This window comes from Taudactylus pleione, unplaced genomic scaffold (genome assembly GCF_031769625.1).
Source record: "Taudactylus pleione unplaced genomic scaffold, aTauple2 ptg000041l, whole genome shotgun sequence".
NCBI lineage: Eukaryota > Metazoa > Chordata > Amphibia > Anura > Myobatrachidae > Taudactylus > Taudactylus pleione.
The window spans coordinates 21831759-21853151 of record NW_028284443.1 but is presented as its reverse complement, the minus strand read 5'-3'; the positions used below and the strand labels follow the sequence as shown (position 1 = coordinate 21853151).

The 21393-nt window shown below is 41.6% G+C and overlaps 1 protein-coding gene and 2 pseudogenes across 7 annotated transcripts in view; all 3 read left to right on the top strand.

Moving 5' to 3' along the window:
- Window positions 1-21393, top strand: part of MDFIC (MyoD family inhibitor domain containing) — a 176674-nt gene that overhangs the window by 104561 nt on the left and 50720 nt on the right. The gene's annotated exons all lie outside the window — the stretch shown is intronic.
- LOC148538024 (5S ribosomal RNA) lies at window positions 338-455 on the top strand (annotated as a pseudogene).
- LOC148538023 (5S ribosomal RNA) lies at window positions 7146-7263 on the top strand (annotated as a pseudogene).

Genomic DNA, 21393 nt, shown 5'->3' with positions numbered 1-21393 from the left:
GAGTGAGTCACATAGGAGATGTCATTTGCACATATGTGTTATATCCAATTACTGCAGATATCCTACTAGGATCAAAAGGCGATTTGTTTGATATATTTTCTTGTTACATTAATTATTTATTAAGATAATGCCTATTCTGTCAGAACGGTCTATCTTGACAATGTTGACGCATAAATTACAAGTGTAACAATGAAATTATGCTCATGCGTAAACTTTTTTGGTACACGATTTTTATAATAAAAATGGACTTCTCACTGTACTAGTCCTACATCGATCTTTTGGTTACGTTTCTGTTCTGACCTAGGTGGGGGCATTCTACCCTTCCTCATATGACTATTACTACGGCCATACATCACTAAAATGCCCAATCTCGTCTGATCTTGGAAGCTAAAAGGTGTTAGGCCTGGTTAGTACTTGGAGGGGAGACCCCCAGGGAATACCAGGTGCCGTAGATTAAAGAGGAATATTTGGGGACCCCAAGTGTGTCAGTCAGAGCACCACGAACCATACTCTTATTCGTGTATCCTATTTATGGTTTAACACCTTTACCTTTTTTTGATCACGAATACCATACCCATTGGTACGATCATTAATTATTTAGTATTTCGCCAGAGGATCACCTCAGGACCTTATTAGATCCATTTTACATTTACACTCTTATAGTTTTGTTTCTTCTTGGGGAATTCCGGTACCTCACATTTTATTTAAATATATCGAATAAAAGTTATATTTTATTATAGTTTTCTAAGTGTGCCCCAACAACTAGCCCTACTTTTCTCTTTGTTTTTGTATGTATTGTTCTTTGGGCTATGGGAGCACCACCAACAATTTTCTGAATGATCTTATTTGTAAGCAATGATCACGTATGGTTGGTCCTTTGTGGATAATATTGATCGAATTTGAGAAAATCAGCTCTGTGCAGAATCTTCCCTTTCTTCTTGCATACTTGATAATACTGATAAATTTTCAGTTTCTGACTCTCGCACGAGCATTGCAATAGGCATATTTTACAGGTACCGAATCCTATATCCCCCATACCCTAGACGTATTACACGATTAGAACAGAACCTAATATAGCCGCTACGTAAAAAGATCATTGGGAGATCAGCATCATGTCTTCTTTCTCTCTGCAACATGAACTATTAGCTAGGAAGAAAATACCAGACAATCTTGATGATATTTTCTCAGACTTGTCCATTACCAACCCGCCAAAAGATAGCTGGGAAGAGGAACTTTTTAGATTAAAATCCACTCTACAGCGTCGATCCAGGGTCTCATGGGATATAACTACCCTTGAAAACTATATAAAACACAAGATTACACCCAGAGGGCTACGTCCTAAGATATTTCCAGCATTTAAGTTGGCAACAGAGAATCTTAATAAAGAGTGGGAGATGACTCTCCTGAAATGCTCCCAAGACTTAATATCCATATTAGTCAAACATAATCATATCACTTTGGACGAATGTGAAAAAGAAATTGAAACCCTGGGAAAGAAGTTGGAAAGCTGGGAGAAGGATCTGACGTTTCAAAAGACAGTAGAAAAACACAAAAAAGAATTGGAGATATACGAATTAGAAATCATAGAGAGGAAGAAACTTAAATTTAATCGTGATATACGGGATTTCTCCACGGGCAACATTTTCAGATGGAATACATCTCGCAACAATAAACCATACTATAAACCACAGGAGACCTATACTTCCTCTGAGATGGAATCCTCGGGGGGCGAGGAACTCCCGGATAATCTAAGTGCACCCCAATATCCCCGCCACAGACAAGAGAGATATGAAGAACATCAACATCTTCCGACAACTGCTTTTTTAGGACCAAGCAGAGGAGGTCGTACCAAGTATCGTGCAAGAGGAAGACGAGGCGGGGAAAGAAGAAACATGGGGGAAACAATGGACTGGGACCACCGCTACCCAATCAGGACCAAAAGGAAATAACATCTCCTCAGACACTCACAATAATTAATTTATCCAACATGACACTTACGGAGGCTGAAGAATCGGTATTAAGGAAAGGACTGTCCTTCTCACCAACACATTCTTTCGACCGTTTTGGATGGGAGAAGGATTTGAAACTGTTCGGACGAAAACTTTTACTAAAAAAACATTTCGCTATCCAGAAAAAATGTGAAATGGTGGACAATCAAAGGATGACAAGAGAGACACCCTCTGAGGGAAATTGGATTCCAGATGCTGATGAGCTTGAAGCAATATACACCCTAGAACAACTACAGGAAGAGACTATTGACAACCTTGGGGTCTATAGGAGACCAATATGCAAGAAAAAATCCATTTTCTTTCCCCCAGATTCTATCAGTCCGGAGGTAAAGATTTTCCAAGAACTGGTATCCAGAGATTTGGACACATTATATATAAAAATAAGGAACACCAAACCAACTATGGGAAACCTCAATAAACAAGAAACCCAGGCACTGCTGAATATGAGAAAATGGAAGGAGGTAATCATCAAGCCCTCAGATAAAGGGGGAAACGTTGTCATTTGGCCAATTGAAATGTACCAGAAAGAAGCCATGAAACAATTAGAGGATATAGAGTGCTACCAACAAATTACCTTCAATCCTACAGAAAATTACATCAGTATATTTGATAGCATACTGGATCGAGCAAGACACGAAGGAATTATTTGTAAACAAGAACACGAATATTTGAAGGTGTCCAATCCAAAAATACCAACTCTATACTTGTTACCTAAAGTCCACAAAAATATTTGCGAACCACCCGGAAGACCGATTATATCGGGACTAGGTGGACTGTCCGAGAAGGCAAGCCGCTTCATTGATCTACATCTTCGGCGCCACGTACTAGGGCTAACATCTTATATACAGGACACAGCTGACATTCTTAGAAAATTAAATGATATAAGACTGGATACACATCATTATTTAGTTACCCTAGACGTGGTGTCTTTATACACTTGCATTGACCATGATTTGGGCCTACAGGCCGTTGAATATTTTCTTAAAATGGAAGAACCATGCCAATTCCATCATTTTCTTTTGGACCTTCTGAAGTTTATTTTGACCAAGAACTATTTTACATTCGGGGACCGCTTCTACTTGCAGAGAAGAGGAACGGCAATGGGGGCAGCTTGTGCCCCCACTTATGCCAACCTCTTCATGGGCAAGTGGGAGCGGGAGTTTGTGTTCAATGAAGCAAGAGAACCTTACACACAATATATAGGAGGATGGTGGAGGTATATAGATGACATCCTCATGATATGGGAGGGAGAAGAAGATCAACTCATCAAATTTATACAAGAATTAAACAATAATAACAGCAACATCAAACTTACCCATTTCTATAGTCAAGAATCTGTCACCTTTTTGGATTTGAAGATTTACAAAACCAATGATGGAATCATACAAACAGAACTATACAGGAAGGAAACAGCAACAAACAGCCTACTATACCAAACTAGTGCACATTTTCCACCCACGGTTGAAAACCTCCCCAAAGGGGAATTTTTAAGATTGAAACGCAACTGCTCTGAGGCACATGTATATACAACCAAAAGCCAGGAACTTGTGAATAGGCTGAGAGAAAGAGGATATAGCAAGAGATGTATAAAACGAGCACAAGCATGCATCTCTGAAAAACCAAGAGAAGAATTAATATTCAATGACCGTGAACAACATCTGCACAATCAAAAGCCCAAAAAGAACAAGGATGAACTAAGATTTATTGGCAATTTCTGCAAAGAATGGAGAACTATTCTGGACATTATCCAACGACATTGGTCAGTCCTTCATTTAGACAAGGATCTGTCATCACTCTTGGACAAAAAGGTAACAATGGGCTGGCGACGATCTAAAAACCTTAGAGATCAACTTGTATGCAGTCATTATGTGAAACACCCTAAGAGTGTCAATAAAACACAAGGATCCTATGCCTGTGGGACCTGCAAGGCATGTCCACACATGATTAGACAAGAAAAAGTGGTTGACAAATATGGAACTGAGATAAAAATCAGGGATTTTATCAATTGCAATACTTCAGGCGTGATATATTGCCTGACTTGTAGTTGTAATCTTAGATATGTTGGAATGACGTCGAGAAATCTGAAACTACGTATCCTTGAACACGTAGGGACAATAAGAAACGCTGTCTCAGACAAAGCCAAATTTAGGAAACTCACATCAGTTGCACGCCACTTCCATGCATGTCATAATAATAACTATAAAGAACTTCAGGCATTCGGGTTGGAGAAGATCAATATGGGCATTCGAGGTGGTGACCTAACACAAGAACTACTCAAACGAGAAAGTATGTGGACTTTCAAATTGGGAACTCTTAACCCATATGGGATGAATGAATACACAAATTACAGTGTATTTCTATAAATCTTGTATATTCGGCTTTCACCTTGAAATATATGACTTTATTATTTTCTAGGACCTCTGGAACATAAGAACCATTTGAGATCTTTATTAGGGCATGAATATATTTTTTGCAAGCAGCTAGATTCAGCACTTATATTCCTTTGAAATACCTCCTGGAGCTTTATATTTGATATTAATTTCTAAACACATGACTACATATATGGTTCTTAGAATCATCTGACTATAAGAGTCATATGAGATTTACCCTATTAGAGGACAAGGTAGATGTTCTAGAATATTATTATGGACTGTGTAAATAATTGTGTACACATAGATCACACCTGATGAAATCACAATATGAATTATATTATAAAAATATTTTTCACACATGCATTATCTATATAGGATCACCTATTTATACATTATTTATATTTAATTATTTAACCTTTTCTGTTTCTCTCTCACCTTTTCTTTTATCTGTTTCACTGTGTGGTGTTTTTTGGTGTGTGTGGTTATCACTTTAATTATTGGATATACTTATCCCTTCCCATTAAGCGTCACTTTTTGTATAATCATTTCACATATTCATTTGTAGTTTTCACAATTAAACATATAAAGCCATACATATTCACTTGTCCCATGCTTCTATAACACTTTCTTATTTTATTATAAACAAATTTTTCACTACATAGACTTTTTGTTTTTGAACACCTTTTTGAGAATTGTTCACTCCAATATATAATTTTTATAACACTGTCATTCACTATAACATGTCTTGAAGAAAGAGATTAGGCTTCTTTACACCTTAGTGTCATTATATATGGTCTGTTCTATTAATTAATTAATGTATTCTTGACTTAACTCTGATACAATAGGACTAACCTAACTCAATATTAATTAACAAATAAATAATACATGAGTTATTTACCACTAAGTAAAAAACACACTGAGTTATTATCTGCTCACATGGGGCAGACCGGGTGATGTTTATATGTATATTTGATCAAAATCATTTAGTGTTTACAACTAAATGTATTATACCTTTTAATTTTGGCTAATTAGATAATCTTATTCATCCCTTGTATATTCACACACCCTATGCATGACCCATGACGTCGATGCCTTATTACAGCATTAGAATTGCTCACTTTAGGGTTAAAAACTACATGTACCAGCATGCTCCATTTCTTTTGAACATCATCTTACCATTTTTATGCTTTAGAAATCAGTTAAAACTGCCAAAATACTGGGTTATTATATACACATATATTTATTTCTAACAATTAATACCATCTTTTGACAAATAATCATGGGAATGAATGTATTCATTCTTTACGAATATGATCCATTCCTTGTTATGCCTGATATTAGATTCTTATTAACCAAACCTGTCTTACTCTACACTTAACCAGTTCTGATGTATTTCAGCAGCGATTTACGCTCTGGTTCCATCTCACTGGCACTAAACTACAGATACCAGCATGCTTTGCTGTGTACCTCAATGAGATAGGCTGCCTGGATAAGCCACATGATTGCTTAGACACGTAATCATTGGGCGTGGCTTATTGTCCGGGCAACCGTTCAGCATCCAATGACATCTCCCAGAAGACGGGACCTATGAATATTCACTGCACTTAAGTAGCGGCCACGTGTGACTCAGTACACACGAGGTGAACAAGCCCTCAGTCGGGCAAAATGCGCGTCCTCACATGCCGCATAGTGGGGGAACCTAACAGCCGTCGCATAGCCGATGTATGGATTAGGACTTTGGGCTCCCACCACGATGGGGATGGTATTGTATTAGCCAAGAAGGCTTTATATTTATCTCTAATTCCACATGGGCTCTAATACTGGAGCAGGTAAATTGTTTCCTGCTGCATAGATCTTTACTCCCAAACTGTTGGGACGTCTTTCAACTGCAGGAGTTATACTCTATTCAGGGGGGCATAGCACTATGCATATATACTGAGATTGGCAGTTTCTTAAATCTTTTCCTTTTATTTGCAGATTGAGCTGTATGCATAACGTCTATGCGAATATTATGACACTTGTGATCGCATATGATACATATGTTCCTTAATGAGTAATATACTAACTGCTGCATTGTAATCTCACTTTCCCTCCTGTGCTCCCGGAATTTCTTTTGGAGCTTATTTTATGTATTTTGTGTATTGTATGTGAATCCCATTCTACTAACGCATTGCACATCCTAACAGCGGATTACTCTGCCATAGGAGTTCATGGGGAAATTGTAATACTGAAACAAGAGGTTCCCTCTAAGATATTTTTGCCTCAGAACTACCTTGGAGCTAATGTTATGCTTCCTTGTACTAATATATGGGAACCTTAATTTATCCATACATACCAATTAACTCTATTATGGTGATAGTTTTATGACATCTTTGACACCCTTGACTAACTAAGAATGTTTATTTTGTGATACTCTATTATTACTCTGAGTGAGTCACATAGGAGATGTCATTTGCACATATGTGTTATATCCAATTACTGCAGATATCCTACTAGGATCAAAAGGCGATTTGTTTGATATATTTTCTTGTTACATTAATTATTTATTAAGATAATACCTATTCTGTCAGAACGGTCTATCTTGACAATGTTGACGCATAAATTACAAGTGTAACAATGAAATTATGCTCATGCGTAAACTTTTTTGGTACACGATTTTTATAATAAAAATGGACTTCTCACTGTACTAGTCCTACATCGATCTTTTGGTTACGTCTCTGTTCTGACCTAGGTGGGGGCATTCTACCCTTCCTCATATGACTATTACTACGGCCATACATCACTAAAATGCCCAATCTCGTCTGATCTTGGAAGCTAAAAGGTGTTAGGCCTGGTTAGTACTTGGAGGGGAGACCCCCAGGGAATACCAGGTGCCGTAGATTAAAGAGGAATATTTGGGGACCCCAAGTGTGTCAGTCAGAGCACCACGAACCATACTCTTATTCGTGTATCCTATTTATGGTTTAACACCTTTACCTTTTTTTGATCACGAATACCATACCCATTGGTACGATCATTAATTATTTAGTATTTCGCCAGAGGATCACCTCAGGACCTTATTAGATCCATTTTACATTTACACTCTTATAGTTTTGTTTCTTCTTGGGGAATTCCGGTACCTCACATTTTATTTAAATATATTGAATAAAAGTTATATTTTATTATAGTTTTCTAAGTGTGCCCCAACAACTAGCCCTACTTTTCTCTTTGTTTTTGTATAGATTAGAAATTGTTATAATACTCTGTTTTATTTGATTACCTCTCAGTTTCCGAGCCAATAAACGACCAGCCCTATCTCCTTGTTCATAGTACTTTTGGCACAGTGTGAACAACATTCGGTGTACATTGCAGAATGCTACAGTATTCCATTCTTCTCGAACATTGAGCAGGTCTCTGTATATTTTATCGTCATTGGCGTTAAGTTTATGTTTAGCATCTAAGTCTGCTAGTCGACACTCTATATCTACTTGACGTAAAACCGCTGTCTTATGTCGGCGGGCTGCAGCCTGAATTGCTGACCCTCTAACAAATGCCTTTAGAGCGCACCAAAATGTAAATGGAGTGGTATCTTCTGGTTTGTTGGTTTCTAAATATGTAACGAGAGCTTTGGCTATTATCTCCAAAGATTCTGGATTCACTAAAAGATGTTCTCCCAATCTCCAAGAGCCCAGGGGGGTTCTTAGTCTGGAGATGTCCCAATCAATAGAGACTGCCCCATGATCGGTCCATGCTACTGGTAGAATCAGGGATCGCTTAAAATAAGGTAGAGACCGTTTATCCGATAAGGCTAAATCAATGTGGGAATATGACCTATGTACCTGGGTGTAAAAGGTATAATCCCTTTCACCGGGGGGTGTCCCACTCTCCATGCATCATTTAGCTCATATTCTCTGAGGATTCAATGGAAACTATGGGAATAATCAGATGTGGGACAGGATCCCGCTCTAGGACTGGCTGAAGACTTATCCAAAGAGGGGTCTAGGACCATATTAAAATCACCTAAAATTAACAGTATACCTTTCCTACAATCTTGAAGGGCTGTGCAAAATTTCCTGGTGAAGGGCACTTGTTTAGTATTAGGGGCATAAATTGAAGCAATTGTTACTGGGATATTATCTATTTTACCTATAAAGCTGCATACACACACAACGATTTTTTGAACGATTATCGTTAAACGATATCGTTTAATGATAATCATTTGAAAAAATTGTTCACTTTCTGAGTCAAATGATGAACGATTATTGTTCATGCGCGTTCACGTTTGTAGTTTGTAGTTCAGTCAGATTTGTCAACTCAACGATTTTCACCTGCAAAATGTAAGTTAGAAGCTTATTTGTTGGTGATATATATCTCACAATTGTATCTCACATCAAGCTTTGATACATATGCCACTAAAGGTGCATACACACACAACGATTTTTTGAACGATTATCATTAAACGATATCGTTTAACAATAATCGTTTGAAAAAAACGTTCACTTTCTGAGTCAAACGATGAACGATTATTGTTCATGTGCGTTCACGTTTGTAGTTTGTAGTTCAGTCAGACTTGTCAACTCAATGATTTTCATTAAGTTAATATGCAAAAATCGTTTGTAGTTCATAAAAATCGTTCATTACATTTAAATGAACATAGTAAATGAACAACTTTAGTAAACGATTTTAGTTAATTTTTTCAAGGTAGAAAATCGTTTACTAAAATCGTTCATTAACTCAATCATTGTGTGTGTATGCACCTTTAGAATTAGGTACCTACCTTCCTTGTCTTTTATTTGTTTATCTAGAACAAAATTGCATGTATTAGAAAATAGTATTGCCACTCCTGCCTTTTTGCAAGGACCATTGGAGGTATAGCAATAGGGGTATTTCAAATTGGAAAATTGGGGGGGGGGTGAAGATTTCTGAAAGTGGGTTTCTTGCAAGGCTAGTTTGTGGGCCTTACACTTGGCAAAATGTCTCAATGCAAGTCTTCTTTTATTAGGAGAGTCGAGACCTTTTACATTAATAGAGAGTTCCTTAACCATTTGGAAGGAGAAACACAGTGCTGGAAAGTGACTTGTCTAAACCGTGTTGTAAAATGGACAAAGACTGTGTACCATATAATACTAACATATGGAAAACTGTTGTACCATCATAATGAAAATAAGGAAAAACAAAACAGGGATAGTAAGAAAGTAGTGCCTAAAAGGGACTATCGAAGACCACCTCCATAGGTGGTACATTGGGGTATGTAGCCAGAGAGGCATAAAAGCCCCATCGCCCAAAAACTATTACATATACTTAACATATCAGTGCTCGAGATAGAAAAGGAAAATCGAGCAATAAACCTCACTCAAAAATATAAAATATGAGAACGCACATGAGATAAATAGATAAAAAATAGGTAAACATCCATAATATGTGCTCAGAAAACAATATTCTACCCCTAAGCAATATTCATAATGACATAACACGTAGCATATCATCTGGTATTCAGAGTTTTGTTTTTGTTTTGTTTTTTTTGTTTTTTTTTCATAACAATCTTCGTGGAACAAAAAAAAATTCATCTCAAGTTATCACATATATATGAAATACGGTTAGAAAAGGATATCAATGCTTAGGAACCAATCAGGACTAGTCTTGTTTAACATGAAGGCTGCTTGGGATCTTCTGAGAAATATCCTCCAGGTTCCATAACACCAACAGTTGGATACCGTCAGCTGGATCCGAGATGACCTTGTTGGAGCCGTTTCTTGATATTATTAATTTAGTGAGAAAGCCCCAGCGATAGTTAATAGATGCTTTCTGAAAAGCTCTGGTTACTGGTAGAAATTATCTTCTCAATGCCAGAGTTGCTGCAGACAAATCACCAAATATTTAAAGATTTCCCAAAACTGCAGTATCTGCTGTTCTTGCTGCACAAAGTATGTATCTCTTCTTTAGTGTGGAACTAATGAAGTTGCATCAAGACATCTCTAGCCGCATCTGCAGGAGCGGTACAGGCTTTGAGTAATCTATGGATGTGATCTAATAGGAAATCGGAAATCTGCGTGGTAAGAGGAAGTTTAGTAAATAGCTCCGTTACATAATCCTTCAACTCTGAGTTTGGAATAGTCTCCGGGATCCCACGTACCTTGAGGTTATTGCGCCTGGATCTGTCTTGAAGATCCGCAACCTTATTACTAAGAGATGTAACTTCTGAATGCAAGTCATCATGAAGTGTGATCAGCTCATTGTGCGACTTAACAACCTCCTCTAATTTGTTTTCTAGATGATCTGTGCGTGTCCCTAGTTAGTCTACTGAGTGTTGGCAGCATTGCAATGCCACTTTAAATTTGGTTGTATTATCATCTTTAAAGGATGTTGAAAGCATTTTCATTGAGCCCATTGTAAGGGGAGCATCATCTGGAAAGCCCAGTTGTCGTGAGGTGGAGGAAGGGGGACCATCAGGCAGCATTCCTATAGCCGATATTGGTTTACTGCCTTTATCTTGTGTCAGACCAGCTGTAACACTTTGTGATGAAGGAGATGCTTTGAAAAAGGTAACTGGTGGGACGGTCGATGAGGATTTTTGACGTTTGGGGCCCATGGATGCAATGGACTGAGAACACATATTTTTGGTGGAGGTACGGGTATCAGCATGGTAGTTTAATATCAAAGATGGGCGACTGAGGTCAATTGTGGGACTAGAAAGAATGGACAATCTTCCTCTCTGTTATGGATATACTGCATGTGAGACCTGGAGACCCTGTATATAGGTCCCTTGAAATCTTATAGAAAAACTGGCCACTCCCTCCTCTATGTATGCGGATTTATATGGAGTGAAAGTTCCAGGATATGGTGTTAGTTCACCCAGCTGGTAGTGGGGCAATCCAGGGGTGAATGGCCAGGTCTAATAACACTTGAAGAAAAGAAAGGATGCCTCATGTTCAGAAACTATAATACTGCAGGTTGGGTCAATAATGAAAAAGCAATGTTTCTGAATGCAGCCACAGTCACTGCACTATGTTAAAGTACACAGGGCAGGAGTGACTGGGAGGTGGAAATTTGCTGTGACCGCCTGTGTCTCAATGTGAACTGCAGAGCAGATTCTGAGGAGGTGCTGCGGGCACAGAGGGAATCCAAAATGGCGCCCCCCCCTGCAATTTGCGGTTCTGGCCACCAACCTTTCTCTGGAATCTCTATCACTGGAGATTGCTGGTCCCAGAATCCCTGGCAGGTAATGGAGGTCTGGGCAAGGTGTGGAGGTCACGGTGATGACTCGGTGACGTCCGGCGTTGATCGCGGCCACTTTGGGCCAGGTGTCAAAATCCAGGCTGGGGCTTCCGGAAGGGGTGTAGGCTGCGATGGCCTCGGAGCTCAGACTCACTCCCGGAAGCCAGACGGGGGGCAGCAGCACTACAAGCTGTTGGAGGTGGCGGGGAGACCCTCGGAATCGGCAGTGTTCTGAAGAAACAGGCCTTTTTTGTGGCTGATGAGGAGAGGTACGTCCACTAAGCTTGCCGGTCAGGCCAAGCCCCCCGTGAAGTATTTTATATACTGTAGGTCACTGACCATGCAGTAGTGTTTGCTTAATTAACACCTAAGCCATCAATGGGTGGTAGCCTTTATTTTCAGTATGTCTGGTGTCCCCAATATACTCATATCTTTCTATTTTTGTCCACTATCAGTATTTTTCTATTCCCGGGACTTGAGCATGGTGAAAAAAAAATCAGCGTTGGGCTTGTTAATATTTTTTATAATAAAGACAAAAGTAGTATTCACTGAAGGACATATTAAGGTTCCTTGTCAGTTGTGCTATTAACATCTAGTACGGTACTTCCCAAACTCGGTCGGTAAGGCACACTAACAGTCCAGGTTTTAAGGATGTTGATTCTTGAGCAGTGCTGGTTTAATAAAAATGTTACTAATTACGTAACTTATATCAAGCATGAATATACTTGAAATCTAGATGGTTAGTGTGCCGTGAAGACCATGCATGAGAAGCACTTATCTAATATATACATAATGACAGGAGGGTATGCAATCATCTAGGAGAAAGTAACTTGCAATTTTATCTCCTACATTTAATTGAAAAGAAGTTTTAATTTTCCTGTTTCGGCCATAATGGTGGTATATGTCCTGGGTCTGAATTTTTTGTGTCACAATTCACATCAGAAGGCATTAGAAGACAAAAGACTTAACTTGCGAGATTTGTAGGAATCCCAATCAAGTGCTTAGAAGGAATCCCATCTAGGTGAACTCAAGACAAGACTATTTTATGCCTAAAATATTCCATTCAGAGCAGTACCAAAGTCCTAACACATTTTAAGTGTCTCATTGGAAGGAGATAGTGTAGTGCTCTGTTATGCATCAGCCTTAAAACCACTTTCTTACCCCTCTAGTGTCTGTCTAGGCTAGAGCTGAGGTCTGCTCACACTGTGCATCATTCCAGGGTAGCACAGAGGTCTGCTCATGCTGCACATGGCTCCTGGCTGTGCTGCTCCTGCCCCGTCTGCTCAGTGTCCTGTCATTGAGCATGGAGATATTTCTCCATAGCCCCTTGCTCACATCTTGTCTACCCAGCAAGATGGCACACCAGAGTTCCCTCCTAAACCACAGTATGGGTGCAGCCATGTTGGACTCTGTCACCTGACACACTTCCTCCACTGAGAACATTGCCTACAGACCAGCTGATCGCAGCATCCAATCCCTGAAGATCCTCCCCTATAAATTCAATTTCATGAGTGGCTTCTTTTGCCAGTATAATGTTGCTTCTGGCTGAAGTTACAGCTCTGTCTGGAGTTCCCATGTACTCTGTATCTGAACGGTCCCAGGGCCTGATTCAGTACAGATCGTGGCTGCGATTACGCATGCAGTCTCACTGCGATAATGCGCTAATCCACTGCAGGCGCTATGCTATCGCATCACAACATAAGGATGCCCACCTTACTTTATACACATCCGTAATACTTAGCAAGACTGTGAAACCATCGGTAACATTGACCATCATTGCAGCCTTACGCACACTTGCACAAGCTATGACCTTACTCAAAAATTGCTAACCTCATCGCACGCAGTGAGTACACAAGCTGTGCATAGCATCGCAGTGGCTAATTTATGCACCACGATGCAACGGTGTTCAAACGCACTAGCACATCTGCATTTCACTGACCAAATGGTACTTCCTGTCAATTACTCTGTGATGGGTCTGCGTAGTGGCTGCGATTGCTGTCCTGATCACAGTGTAGTGTTTGCGCACTGCGATGCATGCGCAGAACGCAACAATCAGCTGATTGCATGCATAATTGCATTTGTGTTCCTTGCTGAATCAGGCCCCAAATCCGTTATATCCAGTTGCTATATCTGGTAAACAAGTCTTCTATACCATCTTGCACCCCAGTCTGGTTTTAACACTGAGACTTGTTTTTACAGCTGCAATCAGTTCCAGACGATACCTCCAACCATCGTCCTCATCCAATCAATATCTTCAATTCATCAACATTGGTCTCAAACCGATCCAGCTCTCATTCCAGCATCATCGGTCCCAATCCAATTTTGCTCATTCATTCAGTATTCTATATCCAGTTCCATTCCAACCTGCTGTTCAATTAAGACATTCTATTCCTGTCTTTGCCTTCAGGCCCATCATCTACTGCCGTATCTCTACCTTCTTACATCAATACATGAGGAAGTTCTGACTCAAGCCACCTAAGTTCCTTAACGCCTCTCAAATCTCCTCTTCAGCCTTCCACGCCTGTTCCATCCTAAACCAACCCTCAGACGTGATAGCTCCACTTGTACATTTGCTAACCAGGATTAAGATCACAGATTTAGTTAGACACTCTATCAATGTTATATTGGGAAAATCTATATGGCATGTGAAACAATATGAATTTGAAAATAATGACTTAATATTGTGATAATGAGGACTGAAGGCAGGTCATTGAGGACATTTTTTGAGTAGTACTGGTGAAGCACAGAGGTTGAGGACATCACTCATCTGCATATTGATGAGAGAAATGTTTGGGATATTGCTAAGGAATTGAGGACCTCATTCAGAGTCTGTCATTGCGGCCGCACGGCGTACGCCACCGATGTTCACTAAACTGCGCATGCGTAAAGTTCGCAATGCGCGTGCGCATACTAGCTGCTATGATCAGAAATTTCTCTCTCCTTGAACAGAGCCAGGTCGGTAGTTTGAGTGACAGAATGAGGCGTTTGTGGGTGGTAACAGGGTAAGGTGCTTGAAAACGGGGGAGTGGAGATCCAAACGCAGGCATGCCTAATTATGCGAACAGCGTTTTATGGGAGTGCATAATTAACAAAGTAGTGTCATGGCACACGTGACATCGGTGGTTTGTACACTGACCTGATCGTAGTGCTTAAGAGAGGGTATGGTCAACCTTAAGCTCTACGACCAGTTCCGATGGTTACCGATGGTCTCGATTAATCTATATATGGCCGGAGATGACGTGTAATGCGTACGAGAAGGGGGCGTATTTTTTGTCTTACGGCCGCATCCTCCCCTTGGTCGGCCAGCTAACGATCCGATCTTAAGGACTCAACTTGCGAGTGCATCATTTGCATATACGGCCCCTTTTCACTTACGACCATGCGGCCGCAACGACCAACTCTGAATGAGGTCCTGTGTCTTTATAGAATTTGTCATTACTGATTTATAAAGAGCTTTATTTTATGCACATGCTAAACTCTTTGTAAAAGGACTTGTTCACCACCATAAATGTTTTGCTGTGGTCCTCCCCTGGAAAGACAAGAGGGTATATTTACTAAAGTGCAAATTTTTAGAAGTGAAGATGTTGCCCGTAGCAACAAATCTAATTCTACTTAACACTTATCTAGTACCTACTAGAAGATAATAGCTAGAATCTGTTTAGTTGCTATGGGCAACATCGCCACTTCTAAAAACCCGCACTTTAGTAAATATACCCCAAGATATGCAGAGATTGCCTCAAAAGATGTTCGGACTCTGTTTTATTATGTTTCCTGGCAGTATGTATCCCAGCCAGCATGGGTTACTAGGCCTCTTCATATGAGCTGCAGTTCTGGATATTTCTAGAGATTCTGCTTTTCTGACCCTGTTTTGCGGTCAGGTGATTGACTACTCAGGCATCAACATGGATTATGCCTGGCACCTGGTTATATATCCTGCCTAATTCATACATGCCTACCCTCCCGGTTTTCGCGAGAGGCTCCCGATTTTTCGGGTAACCCCCCGCACCCCTGGAAGGGTAGGCATTTCTCCCGCATTCTGCCCACTTCCTAGTGAAGTGGGCAGAATTAGGAGAATACCTGTGGCAATCACGGGTCTCCGTGAAGGGGGCGGGGCTTAAGCTGTGATTCTGCATGAATCACAGCATTTGGCCCCGCCCCCTATGTAAATTGTGCCCAATCGCGGCAATTTTACCATGAGGGGGCGGGGCTTAATGACGCGAATCGTCAAGCCCCGCCCCTGTCGGCCCCCTGCTGCATCTCTTACCCGGGCTTCTCCCGGGAAGAGAATGTTAAAGGTAGGCAACCCTGGCCTAATTCCAGCACTATTTACTATTTTGTGCCTGCCATGCTAACAAACTGATGCCATTCTTCAGGTTACCTTCCGTCTGTTTTTTGTTTAGTTATATAGTACATGACTTTATTTGCTGCTGCCTTCTTCCCATTCTAATCTCTAGATTATTATCTGCATTTCCAGTGTATCTTCATTTCCAAGATTATCTGCTTTCCCCTGTCATTGTTCTCTATATAAGCATCCTTTTGAACAGGGGCAGAACTATAGGAGACAATGGAGATGCCTGCTGCCGGGCTCCAGCTCTGAGGGGGCACCTCCTTCATTGTCCACAACATATTCACCCCACTTAGGGCTGTAACTATGTAGCCGGAGTGTACTGTCATGGCCGCCTAATACATGGCACCCCTTCCCGGCACCTGAGAAACCACCATACACTAGTGGAGAGCTTCATGTGAGGCTGCTGCCTTCATCTATCTATAGCCTGTTTGCATGCGAACTGCTACATAACAGGGTCAGCGGCTGTAGGGGGCGGCACCAATTTATAACTTGCCTCCGGGCATTTGGGATGAACTTACGCCACTGCTTTTGAATATATTACTATTTACTGTGACTTGTTGCTCAACTGCACCCAGGGGGTTCATGACAACAGATCACTTTGTCACCACATCATTGTTAACACGGCAGTCCTCCAAAGTAATTGCATTTGAGCATTCCACTGCCAATACACTGAAATTTTAAAATGTTATTATATTGGCTAATAAAACTGCTTATCGACATGGTAGAGGGTAGCTGAAATATAACTCCATAACGTCCTATGAGATTTATTTGTGGAGACTCAATGTCAACAGGGGTAGCCAACATGCAGAGGAAATTGGTTTAATGGAGGAAACTACACCAAGTGGTCTTGCGGTAGGCTTTTGTCTTTAAACAGAAATAATCTTCCCTTTTAAACTTTTCTTAAATGTGTCCGCTTGAGATATCATATTGTGAATTTTGTGCACAAAAGTTTCTCAATAATTCTGTTCTCACATGTCACAGTGTGCCGGACCCCGGTCATCTCTTACCGGGTTCGGCAGCACTGGTTTTCCGGTGAGCAACAGGTGGAGAGAACCCAGCGCCCAGCGGGGAGATCACGGCGCTGGCTACTTCCGGCTCCCGCAGTTGCGACTGTGTGCAGGTGGCTGCGGCTCACCTAGGGGTGCGCGCACCATTCTGCAGGTAGGTTTAAAGGGCCAGTGCACTTCTTTTGATGACGTCACCAGACGCGCCTATTCTAGCCCTGCCTTTTAAAATGAAATTTCTGGGAGCACTCCTGTGCCAGAGTATAGGCTCATTTACCATACTCCAGTGGTCCTGTGATATTCCATGACCTGTTTCTGACCTTGGCTTTTTTTTGTGACACTGATTTTGCCTGACCCCTGGTACTGCATCTGTTATCTGGTTTTGACTTCTGCTATTCCCTGTGACCTGTTTATGCCTTCTCCCTGGTACCGTCTAGTCCGTTTGGTTCTGACCCGGCCTGTCGACTAAGCTATACATCTCCACTGCATCCAGAGTTTACCAGCACCTGTATATCCTGAGGGCCACGACCTGTGTGTCAGACGGAGCCAAGTCCATACCTTCTTGCAAGGGTCCCTGGTGAATACCACCAGCATATTAGACTCCACGCCTCAGGCATAGGTCTAGCCAACTCCCTAAATACGGGCCGCATCCATAAACCATCTGAGAGTTGTGACAGAATACTCTGACAAAAAACATGGATGCTACTGGTAATCAGTCACCATGAGACCTGCTCTAGAACTTACTTGCTAGAGTCGAGAAGCAAGAACAAGACCAGGCTCAGATTATGCAGTGTTTGCAGACATTAATGCAGCAAGTCTGTGTCGCTCAAGCACCTCTGGTACAACCAGGTCCATCTACTATGGCACCAGCCGCAGGGGCTTCTGCACCAATACGGATTCCGAATCCTGTAAAGTATGATGGGGATCCGACAGGCTGTCATGGATTCCAGAACCAGTGCTCAATCCAGTTTGAAGTCCAGGCAGCAAGTTTCCCTTCATACAGGACAAAAGTGGCTTATATAATCTCGCTATTGTCAGGTCAAGGATTGGCTTGGGCCTCTCCATTGTGGGAAAGGAATGATCCGCTCATCAACAACAGTGCTGAGTTTCTGAGAGCCTTTCAGAAGGTTTTTGATGAGCCTGGGTGAGTATCCTCCGCAGCTAAAACAGGGAAACCAATCTGCAGGACAGTATGCTGTGGAGTTCCGAGCCGTTGCTTCTGGGTTTGGATGGAATAATGAAGCCCTGGATGCCACATTTATGCAGGGGCTGTCGGATCAAATTAAAGATGCCCTTGCATCAAGGGAATTGCCGACTTCCTTGGATGACTTAATCTCCTTGTGTATCCGAGTAGATCTGCACCACAGAGAGAGAGCACGTGAAAAGGAACAGTCTCGCCACTTTACCTTTTAAGCTTGCTCCACGTTTCATGGCACCTACTGAGTTTCCAGAGGAACCCATGCCTTCGTGCCGCAGAAAGGGATAGGAGGTTTAATAATAAACTTTGTTTGTACTGTGGTGAACCAGGTCATCTTCTCTTTGGTTGTCCAAAGCATCTGGGAAATGAGAAGGCCTAACTGATCAAGGGGTGGTCAGGTTAGGTACGTTTCAATACATCCCAAAAAACAGTGTCACTTCCCAGTTTTCCATCGATGTAACTCTGGTCGTAGGAAATTCTTCCGGTCATCAAGGCATTCTTAGATTCGGGTGCCGATGGCAATTTCATTACAGCTAAGAAGGTCCAAGAGTTAAAGATTGCGAGTATGCCTCTGCAAATCCCCCTTTGCATCATTGGAGTGGATGGGAGTAAACTTCCTATGGCTACCATTCACTCACAGACAACCGAAGTCCCCATGCAAGTAGGGGGCTCTTCTTCTAGAATAAATAACATTCTATATTCTTCTGTCAGCTGAGAGTCTGATTATTCTAAGTCTTCCCTGGCTCCGCAAGCATGCTCCTGTTCTAGATTGGAAGAAACCTCAAATCCTCTCGTGGGGTTCCCAATGCCGTGGGTCCTGTTTATCAGCTGTTAAAACTCCACACCGTGTTATTCTAAGCTCAGTCTCCCTGAAGACCAACTTCCAGTTCCATATCAATCCTTTAGAGACGCGTTCAGTAAAAAGGCCGCAGAGATGCTTCCTGCTCACCGGGAGTGGGATTGCGCTATAGACCTACTACCTGGGAAGGTGCCACCCCATGGAAGAATTTTTCCCCTTTCGCTTCCAGAATCCCAGGCTGTAACCAAATACGTTAAGGAAAATCTAGAGCGAGGGTTTATCAGGGAGTCTAAATCACCCGCTGGAGCTGGCCTGTTCTTTGTTAAAAGGAAAGATGGAGGTTTGAGACCGTGTATCTATTACCGGGGCTTGAATGCAATTACCATTAAGGACCGGTATCTTCTACCGCTGATTTCTGAACTTTTTGACCGAATAAAAGGGGCAAAGATTTTCACTAAACTGGATCTGCGTGGGGCTTACAACCTAATCAGAATACGGTCAGGAGACAAGTGGAAGATGGCCTTTAACACTCGTGATGGCCACTACTAGTACTTATTCATGCCCTTTGGATTAAGTAACACCCCAGCCGGTTTCCAAAAATACATGAACCATTTCTTCTGGGACTTGTTATACAAATACGTTGTGGTATATCTGGATGATATCCTGATATTTTCAGAGGATATGGCAAGTCCATTGCCAACATGTGTGTGAGGTACTGTGATGACTCCAAGCTAACCATCTCTTTTGCAAGCTTGAGAAATGCTCCTTTGAGCAAAAAGACATAACATTTTTGGTGTACATAGTTTCAGGTTCCTGTCTTAGAATGGATCCAGAAAAGCTTGCCGCCATTGTAAACTGGCCCCGTCCAGTCGGGTTGAAAGCTATTCAATATTTCCTGGGGTTTTGCAATTTCTACCACCAGTTCATAAGGATATTATTCATCCATCACAGCCCCCATCACTGAGAAAGCATTTGGCCAATTGAAGCAATGCTTTCTTTCAGCGCCTATTCTGAGGCAACCAAATTGTGATTTACCTTTTTTTTGGAGGTGGATGCTTCCACGGTTGGTGTGGGAGCAGTGCTGTCGCAGAGGAATAAAGAAAACAAGTGGTACTCCTGTGGGTTCTTCTCCCGGAAGTTCTCTGTGCCAGAAAGAAACTATGCTGTTGGAGATAAGGAACTGCTGGCCATCAAGTTGGCTCTTCAGGAATGGCAATACTTGTTGGAGGGAGCCAAATTTCCGGTGACAGTATATACCGATCATAAGAACTTGACGTATCTCAAGACGGCCCATTGTCTAAATTACCGTCAGGCTAGGTGGTCGTTATTTTTTGATCTGTTCAATCTTGTGATAACCTACTGGCCGGGTAATAAGAATGTCAAGGCCGATGCACTATCTCGAGCATTCAGTTCTGTTGAATTGGCGGAAATAAAGGAAGACAAGGCCATTCTAACCCCTGCTTGCTTTGTAGCTTTTACCAACAAGGGCAAGATTCCGCTGGGGAAAACATTTGTAGCTCCCGAATTCCAGTCCAATTTGCTTCAGTGGGCACATTCTTCACGTTTTAGTGGGCATGCAGGAGTCAACAGAAGTCTGGAATTAATCCTCAGGGGATACTGGTGGCCGATGGTCCGTCAAGATGTTAAGGATTTTGTGGCAGCCTGTCCTATATGTGTTCAGCACAAGATCCATCCACACTCTCCATCAGGCCCTTTGTTGTCACTTCCAGTGCCTGATTGTCCTTGAACTCACATTTCCATGGACTTCGTGACTGATTTACCTTCATGCCAAGGGTTCAATACTACTCTGGTGGTGGTGGACAGATTCTCCAAGGCGGCTCACTTTGTTATATTAAAAGGACTACCCTCAGCACATAAGTTGGTGGAAGTGTTTATTGGAGAAATCTTTTGGTTGCATGGGCTTCCTAAAGATATTATTTCTGATCGAGGGGTACAGTTTACCTCTAGATTCTGGAGAGCATTATGCAAGTGCTTTGGCATCAATTTGAGTTTCATCTTTGGCCTACCATCCACAGAGCAATGCTCAGACGGGGCAAGTAAACCAAGAATTAGAAAAGTTTATTCGGATGTATGTTTCTGCCAATCAAGATGACTGGGTTTCTCTGTTGCCTTTTGGGCTGAGTTTGCCCACAATAATTTGTACCAAGAAGCATTGAGATATTCTCCATTCTTTATTCAGTACGGTCTGCACCCACTGTTACCCGAGTTACCAGGTCTCCAGTCAGTACCACTTCCAGCTGTGCATGGTACAGTGAATCGGTTTTGCAATATTTGGAAGGAGGTAAAGAAAAATTAGTACAAAGCCTCTTCAAGGTATAAATTTTTTGTAGACAGGAAGAGGAGGCAAGGCCCGTTGTTAAGTCCTGGTGACAAAGTCTGGCTCGCATCCAAGCATATGAGGTTAAAAGTTCCTACTATGAAGTTTGCTCCCAGGTACATCGGTCCTTT